Source organism: Panthera pardus, unplaced genomic scaffold (genome assembly GCF_024362965.1).
Source record: "Panthera pardus isolate Hobbes unplaced genomic scaffold, ASM2436296v1 HiC_scaffold_14, whole genome shotgun sequence".
Classification (NCBI taxonomy): domain Eukaryota; kingdom Metazoa; phylum Chordata; class Mammalia; order Carnivora; family Felidae; genus Panthera; species Panthera pardus.
This window is the reverse complement of record NW_026526699.1, coordinates 2270329-2283222: the sequence shown is the minus strand read 5'-3', so window position 1 is coordinate 2283222 and position 12894 is coordinate 2270329.

Below are 12894 nucleotides of genomic sequence, written 5' to 3'. Positions count from 1 at the left end.
GCTACCCAGGGGAGAGGGACGTACAGGGACCCCTGACTCCATGCCGTGCATATTTATTACACGCCTGTCATCGGTCAGGCACGGTGGATCCAGCAAGTCAACAGGGAGCCACCACGGAGCCTACGGTCTCACAGGGACAGACAGACGGGGAACCAGGAAACAAGGAACGTGATACTTTTAGAAAGACCCTGGGAGAAACTCAGGCAGGATCGTGTTTACCTTGAGAGAGCTCGGCCAAGGCTTCCCTGATGAGGTGGCCTGGGAAGCAAGGCCTGCTGACGCGAAGGACCCCGTGTGCAGATCTGGGTGATAACCACGCTGCTGGAGGGAACAGTGGGTGCAAAGGCCATGAGGTACGTCAAAGCCGGAGGCTCCGAGAGAAGCCTGTGGCTGAAGCGGAGGGAGCCAGGGGAGGAGGGGGAGGAGGTGAGGTCAAGGGTACGGGCCGGAGACACAGGCAGGAGGACGACGGAACCTCTCCAGGAAGGAGAGAAAACTGGAGTTTAGGCCCCCCCCCCCAACCATCCGATAAGACGGACACATGGAAAAAGGCTGTGTTTGCTTTCCTAACTGAGCACCCACAGGGTTTGGTTTCCCGAGGCCGTTGAAAACCAGTGTCTCTCACGGCTGTGGACGGCTGGGCTGTGACCTTACAGATGCCTCTATCGGGGAAGGACTAAACTCATTGCAAGCACCTCCGAGCCATACGTAAGTGGTATCTCAGTATTGCTACCAAGAAAACGGTTCCCCAGCCCTGTCCACACGGTGACATGCAGGGACCCGATCCTGCCCGGGGGGAGCCAGCGCGGTCACGGAGGGAGAGGCTTTGCTGGCAGTTTGTGGATTTTGCCAACGTCAAAGAGACCCGAGGTCCCATGTGAGCCTATAACAGCTTCAAAGCTGAAATGGGAGGACATTTTCAATGGCCTAATTCGGAAGAGATTTAAGGTGCTTTGGGCAACAAACAAATGGAAATCATAGGGCTGGGAATGCTTCTGGCTTAGAACTCGATTTTCCCTCCTAATAAAATTCCTCCACATCCACCTCGTAAATCATGTGTATGCCCCAATTTCTTCCAGAAAGTGAACCGTCCCCCATGACGTAGACGTATGTGCCTGGGATTTTAATGATGGAAGAGTGGAGACCTGCCGGTGTCCCCATATCTCCCCACGGACGCACCGGTCCAGGGCGGGAGAGGCACCGGTCCAGGTGCCCCCACCTGCACAATCACAAAAGTCTTTTTAAAAACTCCGTAACGATTCTTAAACGCCACTGTTTTGTTTCACCAAAAGGTCTCTGCTTGGCGCTTAACTCGATCAACGTTGAATAACCCACTGTGACCGCATGCGATCAATTATCTGTACACGGATTTTTAACTCCTCGCGGGACAGGTGTCTGCAAAAGCGACTCGTGGCCAGTAGGCAGCTGAGTCCGTAAGTGAACGCATGGCGGGTGGGGCTGGAGGTAGGTTTGAAAGACCAGTTGAAATTGTTCCTCGACAGCAGTAAAATTCGTGGCACCGGACCAACGTTTTCATTATGACATGAATGGATCAAAAAGGCTGAAAAGCAGGACCTGGAGACCGGACTCTCTGGAACATTCCCTGTTGTACAGCCAGAGAGGACAGTGATGCTGAACTGTGGTCCCGGGCGTCAAGGCCGCATCCGTGGGCCTGCAGTGACCCCTAGTGGCAGCCCAAGACACCTGTTTTCCCACAGAAGAATCAACGAGGGACGTCTCCCGCTGTAACCGACCGGCCGCCAAGTTGTCACATTTGAATCAGATTGTATTTTTAAACGAGCTCACACACCCATATTGATTACGCAAGCGAATGTTTCCAGATGGGACAGTGCCGGAAACCCTCCGCTTTCTCGGGTCCTCTGTCCCCTACTCCGCAGGATCCTCTGGTCTCTCCAGTAAAGGTGAAACCCTGGTTCCTTGGCTACGGGGGCCGGGGGGGAGGGGGGGTGTCCCCAGGGTGCTGCACGAGAAAGAGACACCTGAAGCAGGGAGCCCCTGGGTCCTGCTCAGAAAGGATGTAGTGCTGCGTGTCATTTAAAGACAAGTGAGTTCGGGGCGCCTGGGTGGCTCAGTCGGTTGAGCTTCCGACTTCAGCTCAGGTCATGATCTCGCGGTCCGTGAGTTCGAGCCCCGCGTCGGGCTCCGTGCTGACAGGTCGGAGCCTGGAGCCTGCTTCGGATTCTGTGCCTCCCTCTCTCTGCATCCCTCCCCTGCTCGCACTCTGTCTCTCTCTCTTTCTCTCTGAAAAATAAAGATTTAAAGCAAAATTAAAGACAAGTGAGTTTGTAAGAAATAAAAGTCGTACCAGTGGCATTGACCCTGGCGGTCCCCATTCAAACAAGGGCCTTCCGGCGGGATATCCGGCCATGCCCCTGGCTCAGTCTCTCAGGTTTGAGAAGACGAGAGCCAGAAAGAGGGAAGCTATAGACTTAACCACCGCGGCCTTTTAAAGACGCTGCCATATGGATTAAATAACTTCGCGAGTCTGAGCGTGAGGGAGTCATGACGACTCACCGTGCCGGGTGTCACCTGAAAGGGGCCGTGGGGTAGGGGCTCCGTGCAGCTGTGGCCCGGCTTCATGCTTCAGCTAAACTAAAGCTCAAGTCGCTGGGGCTTCTTTGTCTTGTCCTTTGCTTTTATTCTGGCGTTTCTGTACCGAGACCACTTTGGAAGTTACTCGTAGAAAATCTGTCACAAGAAATATGCTCTGGAAACGTACGTGTCTGTCAGGTGTTTCAATTTCTCTCCCGAAACTGACCTTCAAAAATTACCGTTGGGCTAAAATGACCACACTAGCAAAACCAGGGTTCGCCACACATGCACGCACTTTGAGGGGATGCTTAGGAGTAGCTGGCAGGTTCTCCGACCCTGTGCCTTGTTGCCCCATCTGGCCCTGCTGTGTTTCCCCTGTAAGACTGTGCAGCCCTCCTGGGAGTGCTCCCACCGTTGGTCTAGAGTAGCACCTAAGCCAGACCAACCACAGTCCTGCCCCAGGACCTTTGCACCTGAAGCGGGAGGGGAGAGCCACCTTTGGATGTCTGGAATGTATTGTGGGAAACTTACACGTTGCTGCGTTGCTGGCCGTGTGGCCCACGACACGATCTGGAGCCCTGGGCGAGGCAGTCCCAGGGGAACAGACTTGAGACAGAGTCTGGCTGCCTTAGTTGTTCATCCTGGCCCCTTCTCATGCTCCAGGAAGCACCCTGGCCTCCACGTGAACTCCACTGTGTGGAGCCAGTCCGGGTGGGGGTGTCCCCTGTTTCACTCCACCGGCCGGGCTCCTGCTTCCAGCCCGCTTTGGAGAGACATGAATTGGTTCTTGTCACCCTAGCTCAGAACCTTCCATGGCTCCCACCTTACCCAGTGAGGATTTCAAGTCCCCACAGTGCCCTGCAAGGGGGCTGTGAACTGCCCGCCTTGTCCCTACTTGTCCCCTATTTCAGCCGGCTGTGCCACCCTCCTCCAGTGCATAGGCATTGCTCCTGACACAGGGCCTTTGCACAGACTGATTCCTCTGCCCGGAACACTGTTCCTTCTGGTCTCTGCTAAATATCACTCTACAGCGGATTCCTTCCCTGGACATACTAGCCTCCTGTCCTCACCCTGTGCTGGGTGTCAGGTCAATTATCAACCCAAAATACTATATACCAAATACTAAAATAAAATACTGTATACGAAATGCTAAATACTACGGTGGTTTAATTTTCTCCCCACCCCCCACCTCGGAATGTGAACTCCCTGAGAGCAATGGCTTTCTTTACTGCTGTATTTTCACTGCCCAGAGCAATGCAGGGTAATGTAGGCATTCTATAACGTTTTCCTTTCCCCGACTGGGAAAGGTTGGTGAGTGAGGAACTCACCACGACTGGTGATTTCCCAGTTCCCCTGGCCACCCAGTGCTGTTCTGTAAGATGGTTACGGAGAAGCTCCTGCTTGGGTTTGGGCTGACGGCTGTATGACCTTGGCCGAGTTACTTAACCTCTCTGGGCCGCCGTTTCCTTACCTTAAAAATTGTAGAGTACGCGATCACCCAAGTAGTTGGGCTGTTCCTGAATGAACTGAGGATACCCACATAAAGCACCTACATGATGCCCATCCTAGCACAGCGTTAGCGGTAAAGAGAGAGCGATGGCCAGATACTCTTTTCCACAGGAGCAGCAATGCTTCAAACTGTGTTTTTCCTCGTCTGGTTTCCCTGTTTGACTGTCCACATAATTTATGGGGTTTCTGCAGGGTCAGGGCCAGATACAGATTTTCTTAGCATGATGCTAAATGATCTCCATGGGGATCAGACTCATAAGCAAAAGTCTTGTCGGTCTTAGGCTCACATTAGACCTCTAAGAACATCAATAATGCAGAAGTCAGAGAGAACAACTCTTACACATCGGCTTTACTCATCCTGGAGTTGAAAATAACTCGCTTTTTTTGTGGTAACGCTTTTCTTTTCTGCATGAAAAAAATTCCAAGCCTTAGGGTGGGTGGGTGGGGGGGGGGGGTGGAGAAAAAAACAAAACCAAGAAAATAAAGAAAGAAATAGACCCTGGAAGACACCTTATATAATCGCAAATTTTCCGTGATGAAGTGTCTGCAGGTATAATCTCCGTTTGTTGATTTTTCGTTCTGGTGCACACACGTCGGGGAAAATGCTGACTGCTGTAAACCAATTGTGCCACAGTTCAGGTCGTGCGCGTGAGCTGTTGCACCTCCGAGATCAAGCTGAGTGTCAGACTTACCGTTTTAAAATGGTGTTGCGGGGTGTTTATATAACGTGTGCGGCATGGTGTGGCACAGACACGGCAGGCGTCCAGAGCGCAGCCCCAGCCCGTGCCCGCGATCACGCGACCGGGTGCGTGCCTTCGCCTTCCAAGGTCAGTGAGGGTCCCCCTTTGCCCCTCCGCCTCCAGAGACCCCCTGTCCGCGCCTCTCTGCCTTCAGGCAGAGAAACCGAGACTGCGAGAACTGATGTGAATAAATAACAAATAATCCAGTGCTAGTTCCAAGAACCTACTTCGCCCAGTAATGCCAACCTCTCCCCTCCACCGACCACATCAACGTCCTGCCACAAGCTAACTGGGGCACCCGTGCTTCCCAGAGATGGTTGCAATCACGTCCCCCAGCCGGGCGCTGTTTCCAGTGCCATCCCAACACTCCCCCACCCAGAGGCGGGTCTCGGTCCCCTTACCTGAGGCTCTGAACGGACTCGTGCCTCACGAGAGACCCTGGAGGCTCGAGGCGCACGGAAGGAGTCTGACTACCCCAGGGGAGGGGCAGAGCCACACGGAGAGGAGAGCCCATGTGCTGGCTTTCCAGAGAACAGCCCTTGTCTCAAGCCCGCAGCGGCACCCCCAGACATGTGGGGTACAGGAGCCTTCAGATAACGCCGGTCCTCAGCCTCTGCATCAAGCCTTCCCATGAGGCCCCTACTGTGACCAAACGTTTGAAAAAGGGTATTTTAAGCCATTAAGTGTGCGGGTGTGAGCAAAGTAGGCCTTTGTTCATTTCAGCTCAGCCAATAAACACTAGTTAGGCACCTACACTCTGTCAGGCCCTGGGCTGGGCTGCTGGGATTCAGGATCCACAAATGGCTCCTGTCCTGTATTAGTTTTGACCCATGAATTTGCAAGTTAAAGAAACCCAACTTAACCTGACTGGTGGGTCATTGACTCGAGTAACTGACAATTCCAGGGAGGTCCTTCAGGAAAGGCTGGATCCAGGGCGTTAAATGGCATCACCAGGCCCTAGCCTCTCTTCATCCTCCCAGCTCATCTTTCGTCAGTGTCAACATCTCTGTTGACTCCCTTTTTCTAATCGTTCCCTGGCGTCATCTCCAATAGGGCCACGGGCCCTCTGCTAATTCCCGTCGCTGGAGTTTGGGGACGGTCTGGCTGCATCGGATTTGAGCTGCACAGAGGTGCTGAATGCCCTCCAACCGCATGCACTGAGGGTGGGGAGGGCTCTGTCACCGAGGAAATACACAGTGATGTTATCAAAAGAGAAGGATTTGCGGGCATCCAAACACAGCACGGGTCCCGTGCACCTGCTCTATTGAAGGGAAGAATGAGGACCCGTGTGTACAAGGGCGGTCAAGAAAGTCCAAGATCCAGGCTGACAAATTCTGAGTCTCCTCCTCACTTTACAGGTGAAGAAATCAAGACGCAAATACGTCCACAACGAGTCAAGATGGCACCTGCAATCCGTGGCGAAGCCCAGACGAGACGCCCCAGCACGCGGCTTGCTCTGCTGTTGTGCCACAGACTATACCAACCATTATGCCAGGCACAACCCTGATTTCTCCCAGTTGAAGGGATTTAGACTCATGATTATTTTTTTTAATTAAAAAAATTCTTTTTAATGTTTATTTATTTTTGAAGGAGAGAGAAACAGAGCATGAGCAGGGGAGGGGCAGAGAGAGAGGGAGACACGGAATCTGAAGCGGGCTCCAGGGTCTGAGCTGTAAACACAGAGCCCGATGTGGGGCTCGAACTCACGGACCGCAAGATCACGACCTGAGCTGAAGTTGCACGCTCAACTGACCGAGCCCCCTGGGCACCCCGGGCTCATGATTATTGATTCCAACTTCAAATACACAGGAGAATAAACCAAGTTCAGTTATTTCCTCCTGTCTCCTGCCAGCAAACTCAGATGCTTCAAGCCCGTCTTGCAAAGCTTATTAGGTAGAGGGCAACGGCGTCTGATTCCCCCAGATGGCGGAAATCTCTGTCCCTTACAATAGATTTGACCACTGACAAGGTGACAGCCCATCTAAGCCTCTGTTTCTTGACCTGGAAGCAGGAATGGGGGATGAAAATGAGGCTTCAGAGCCTAAGCTGAGATGTGTTTTTATTTCGTGGGATGTTTGAGATACAATCATCTATTTGCACATGTTGATTGGCAGGGGGAGGGGGGCAGAACTGACCGGGAAGGTTTTCTGCACAAGCGTCTGTTGGTAGAGGTGGGAAGCTGGTTGCAGGGGACGGTCAGAGGTGTGCCTTCCCCGCGCCTTGCTGCAAACCCTCAGACACAGGATTGGGCTTGTGGTCTATACTGGACCCACCAATACGTATAACTCAGGGGGCCGAGGAGCCCTTCCCTGGAGAATTTGCAAACTGTAAGCGGAAAATGCAAGCCCTCATTTCTCCTTGCAGAAGTGCTGAAAAGGTCCAGAGCGTCGAGTAACTGGGTCCCCCGCCTGGTAGAAAGCGGGGCTTAAAGATTGAAGCCAACATTTAGAGAGCAAAAGAGAGAACCCCGGGCAAACCTGAGTAAAGCTCAGGTTTGAGGAAAGCTCAAAGCCAGTTAATGTGAGCATCAGTGTCCACGGTCACGTTTGTTCTCAGGGACCCATGGAGCCTGGAGTTGTAAGGGTGGGCGAAAAAAACAAGGTATGCAAAGTTTCTGGCTCATAAGAATTATTCAATGAATGTTAGCTCCCTTCTGTTGGATTTATCCCACCTGTACGAGGCATCCATTTGCATCAATATTCGATTCCCCTCAAAGAGCATCCATGTTCCATTGGCTTGGAAAGCTATGGTCCCAGCTACAAGTATCAAAGCTCGACTGTTCACTTTGCCATTAATTTCTTCGTGTGTCTAAATGTGAAATCTTCCGACAAGTAGAAATCTCCCTCACTAGCTGGTCACAGGGTACAAATGATCATTTTTCCTTAATTGTTAGAATCTGGGGTTTCTGTTGAAAGCTTCTTTTGTCTGTCAATCCTAAATAGATTCTCCATTCTTCAGCCGACTACGATGTATCTTTTCCCCATCAATCTGGGGAAACCATTTCCAACATGTCACAAGTGACCTGCTGATTGCAAATCTCAAGGCTGTGTTGAATGTGTCATTGGCCTTACTTCTCTGTAACAATTAACACCACCCACGTACTTCCTCCTGAGCCTGCGATCCAACTGTTTTGTGACCATAGTTTTTTGGTTTCCCCTCCCTTTACCATTTGTTGTCAGTATTAATTTGTGGTTTTCTTCTTCTCTTGCCATCTCTTAGGCACCATCTAGGAAGAGAGTCTTTCTACAATTCCACAGACTCTCCTCAGCACCTTGTCAACACCGTAGCTCCAACCAGCAACTGTGAAGAGACAGCCACACGTCACGCCCAAGAAGTCGCCCCTGAGACCCACACTGAATTCCCAACTGCCTGTTGGACATCTTCTTTGGACAATTCAAGGTGTCGCTTTTCTGTAATGTCACAAAACGCATCCACTCTCTCTCCTCTTTCTCTGTGCCATGTCGTATTCAGTCCCCAGCTGCTCACGGACTTGAAGGTCTCCCCCAGTTCTAGCCCTCCCTCACCCCCACATACAATAAATCATCCAACCCTGTTATCTTTCACGCTGAACATGTAGGCACGTTCTCTTCTCCCCTGGGCACCCTGCTTCTGCTGGGGTCCGTGGGGTTTCTCACGTAGGGTGGGTATAAACAGGGTCTCTGCATTATCTTCCCTGCTGCCTCCGTTGGCCCCACAGCCTCCAGGGTGATGTTACTGCAAAGGAATCTGATCGTGTTCTTTTCCCGCTGAGACTCTTGTGTGGCTCTCTGAGACCTTCTGGACAATGCCTAACCCCTCTTGTGAGCCTTCTTCCCCACCACACACCTCCTCCCCACCTCCATTCCATATACTCAGGGTTCCAAATGCTCCGAAAACAGCCGTGTGGGGTGACCGGGCTCTTTTCCACTGCACGCTTTTGCACGTACTATTCCATTTTCTTGGAAAGAGAGCATCTTCTCAGTGTCCCTGGTAAGCTGTCCCTTGAAGACTCAGATGCCATGTGTCCTGTCCTTACCCGACTCCTCCCTGCAAATGGCGGATGCACAAGGCCACAGCCTCTAATGACTGGAATGGGACAGAAGTCCTAGTGTGTGACTTCCATGACTGGATCTCAACAGGTGTCTTACCGCCCTCTGGTTCTCACCTTCTTGGAACACCTGCTTGGAGAGAATCCTCAAATAGCCCCATGGAGAGGATCAGGGGGCTGGGAAGTGAGGGCTCCTTCCAACAAGGATGCAAGAGAGCCACTTAAGGAGTGGCTCATCCTCTGCCCCAGACGAGCCTTCAGATGGTGCAGCCCCCGCCCAACAACTTCGTGGCCACCTCCTGAGAGACCCTGAGCCAGAACCACCCAGCTAAGCTGCATCCAAATTCCTGAGCCACAGAAACAACGAGAGAATAAGCATTGCTTTAGGCTAGTAAGTCTGAGGCTTGTTACCACCATCATCGGCCATCCAGCAAAATCGTTTGAGAATTGTCCTAACCGTGAATTTCTATGTACATGTGCGCCATGCCCCTCCCCCACACGTCAATACTGTTTCACGGCTGGGCATTTTGTGCACACTTATCATGGCTTTCATAGTCACAGAGATTCCAGAAATGACATGACATTCTTTAACAACCACCCAATCCCTGCTGCTGGAGATTAGGTCACTAATAATTGTCTGCAATTATAAATAGGCTTTGAATATTATAGTAGATAAAATTTTAGGGCACGGATATTTTCCTTAGGATAAATGCTATGAGTTTATTGCTACATCAAAGAGGATGTACATCCTAAGTCTTTGGATAAACGTTTCTAACTCATCTGCCAGAAACATACCGGGCTACAAATTTTCTCATGTCCTAACCAAGTGGGCAATTTTGGCCCCCGGCGATGTTTGGAAATATCTGGAGACATTTCTCGCTGTCACTTTTGCAGGGAGAGGGCCGGCCACTGGCATCTGGAGGGGACAAGCCTGGGATGCCAGACACCCTTCCCCCACAAAGAATCCTCCAGAAATGTCAACAGTGTGTAGGTGGAGAAACACTGTTTACCAACAGATAAGGGTGTTACTTTTTTTGGTAATATTTATTTATTTTTGAGAGAGAGACAGAGTGCGAGCAGGGGAGGGACAGAGAGAGGGAGACACAGAATCCGAAGCAGGCTCCAGGCTCCGAGCTGTCAGCACAGAGCCCGACACGGGGCTTGAACCCACGAACTGTGAGATCATGACCTGGGCCGAAGTTGGACGCTCAACCGACTGAGCCACCCAGGCGCCCCTATTATTATATATATATATTTTTTAAATTTTTTAAATGTTTTATTTATTTTTGAGACAGAGAGTGAACAGGGGAAGGACAGAGAGAGAGGGAGACACAGAATCCAAAGCAGACTCCAGGCTCCGAGCTGTCAGCACAGAGCCCGACGCGGGGCTCGAACTCACAGACTCTGAGATCATGACCTGAGCTGAAGTCGGACGCTCAACCGGCTGAGCCACCCAGGCGCCCCTCTCCCTCACTTTTTTTAAATGTTTATTTATTTTTGAGAGAGATAGGGAGAGACCAAGTGTAAGTGAAGGAGGGGCAGAGAGAGAGGGAGACACAGAATCTGAAGCAGGCTCCAGGCTCCGAGCTGTCAGCACAGAGCCCTACGCGGGGCTCGAACTCACAAACGGCGAGATCATGACCTGAGCTGAAGTCGGCCACTTAAGTGACTGAGCCCCCCAGGCGCCCCAGGGAGTTACTATTTTTAAGATTATCTGCCAGTTTGAGAGTTGAGAAGTCGAATCTCATGGTTTCATCGTTTCTGCCTTTATTTCTTGCTGTCGCCACCAGGAAGCACACGGCGTTTTCACATGTTTTTTAGTCCTTGTTGTCACTTGCTTGTTCGCGTGAGCCTTCCAGGGTGGCCGGTAAGAGCCCTTAGTAAGATGTGAACGCTCTGTCTTAGCTAGCAAGCACCGCCCCGTCCCCCAACCGGCTGGGTGGTTTATTAGCTCTTTAACGGTATTTATGGTCTGGGGGGGGTGGTGTGTGTGTGTGTGTGTAGAAACGTGTGTTGTTTTAGTCAAAACCGATCGTTAACCACGTCGGTTTTCCTGGTTTCATTTTCTTAATTAAACTCGAATCGATCTGGATTTCATTGTTGTCTACGGTGTGGAGTGAGGACGTGATTCTCCTCTCCTGTGTCAACAGCCAACCGTCCCCATGCCGGGGGTGAAGCCGCCCCGCTCCCCCCCGAACGGAAGTGTGAACGGTATGTGCGAACTTCTTCGGAGCGAAAAGCAGCGCTTGTGAGATCGTCGGCGTTCTGTTCCCAGTGTGCATCGGCCTTGTCTTAATCACAGCGAATCGTAGCTGTGGACGTGGGCTGAGTTTAACGTTCGGCAGTTAACCGAACACCAGGCGATGCGCTCTTCTGAGTCCACCACCCTTCGAGGTATGAGGTTGCTCCTTAAAAGTAAGTGCTTTGTTCCAAATCTCGCGCTCCGCTGCTGAACCGCCGGGGCCCGTCGCAGTGGAATCTCTTTGTGGATCCCTGAGACTTGGAGCCATTTCTTGGGCATTGGCAGAAATAAAGCTTTTCCTTCTAGATCCCCCACTGCAGGATTTCCAGAGCCATATTTACTCGCAGTCTAACAAGAAGTAAACCTCACCAACCCCCCCCCCCCAAATTTACAAGTGTCGTCAGGAGGCACTGTGAGATCTTGTCACATTATTCAGATTTCATATCGATCGGACACACGGCTGGTAAATGGACTGATAAAGAAGCTTTCGTTAAAATAAGGAGGTAACTCGGAAGGGAAGCTGTGTCCTATTGACACTTTTACTTGTATTTATTATGCATCTGTGTTTCCAAGTGCATTTATTTATTCCTTGTTCCCTGGCAAATTGAGGTGATCTTTGCTTCAGAGGAGAGAGACCTCCCACCTTGGGAGCTCTCAATCCGCGTGGAGAACGGCTTTGTGGAAATGGTGGTTTAGGAGAGGCAGCAAGCACCTGCTGGCTGGCCCAGGGAGCCTCGTGGTACATGGGGCCACGTCCTCACTCACTGCCCCGTCTCAGGAGGCTCAGGGCCCAGCAGCTGCCCCTGCTCCTCCGCCAGCTGGGGGCAAGCGTCCCCTGAAGCCCCTTCTCCCTTCCTCCTTCCTCTTTACCCTCCGCCCCCTCCCCTGCACCAGAATCAACAAAGGTCCAAAGACTGCTTCCGCTGCTCTCCGCCGTGGGCTCCTGGCAGGTCTGTGGGTGAAGCCGGACGCTTTCTCGTGGCCACTGTTGGTTGGACCGTGGCGAGGTGACCGTCGCAGGCCAGACCGGTCAGAGAGCCTTCCCTGAGTTGGGAACTGAATCACGAGGCAGGATGTCAGTCTCAGGGAGCTGGGGACGCGTGTTCTCCACCCGCCACATGGACGGAGCAGCAAAGGAGAGCCCACTGCAAAGAAAACAGATTCGGATTTCTTGCTCATCAGGGGTGAATCCGACGGAAAAAGTAGCTTCTTCGGGTTGGTTGTGGAAGAAACCAGATAATGTGAAGAAGGAGACAACTTCTCCCAGACCCAGACAGACGGTGCGCTAGGGAAGAAAGAAACCGGTCCCGGGGAAAGCCAGAGCATCCAAGACTAAGGAGTCTCCATTAAATAATCGTCAGGGTCTTGCAATGTTCACCTGTACATATTATGGTTCTCTGTCAACCTGGACGCCTGTGGTAATGGTGTTTCTCTCTACTCTAATCAACCGGCTGGGAAACGGGCTGGTATTAATCTCTCACTCCTGGGAAGCAGGTGGGGAAGAAAAAAGGTCTGTGCTCTGAGGTTACAGCTCCTTCTGTCCCCGAACATGGCTTCAAGTCATGTCGAGCACATTCAACCAAAGAGGAGTAAGACAATTCTTCCCCCACACGCCAGGCCTCCTACCTGGAGCTTGACACAAAGACCGTGGAGAATGCTGCAATCTTCTGGAAGAGTGACTCAAGCATTGAGAGCAGAAGATACAATCAGAAGTGACAAGTGTCTTAAACACCTTTCTCTAAGTTCAACGAGTGAACATTTATGTGTTTTGCCGGCTCTGGATCCGTTCTCCCTTCTTCAGGATCAGGGATCTTCATCCATAG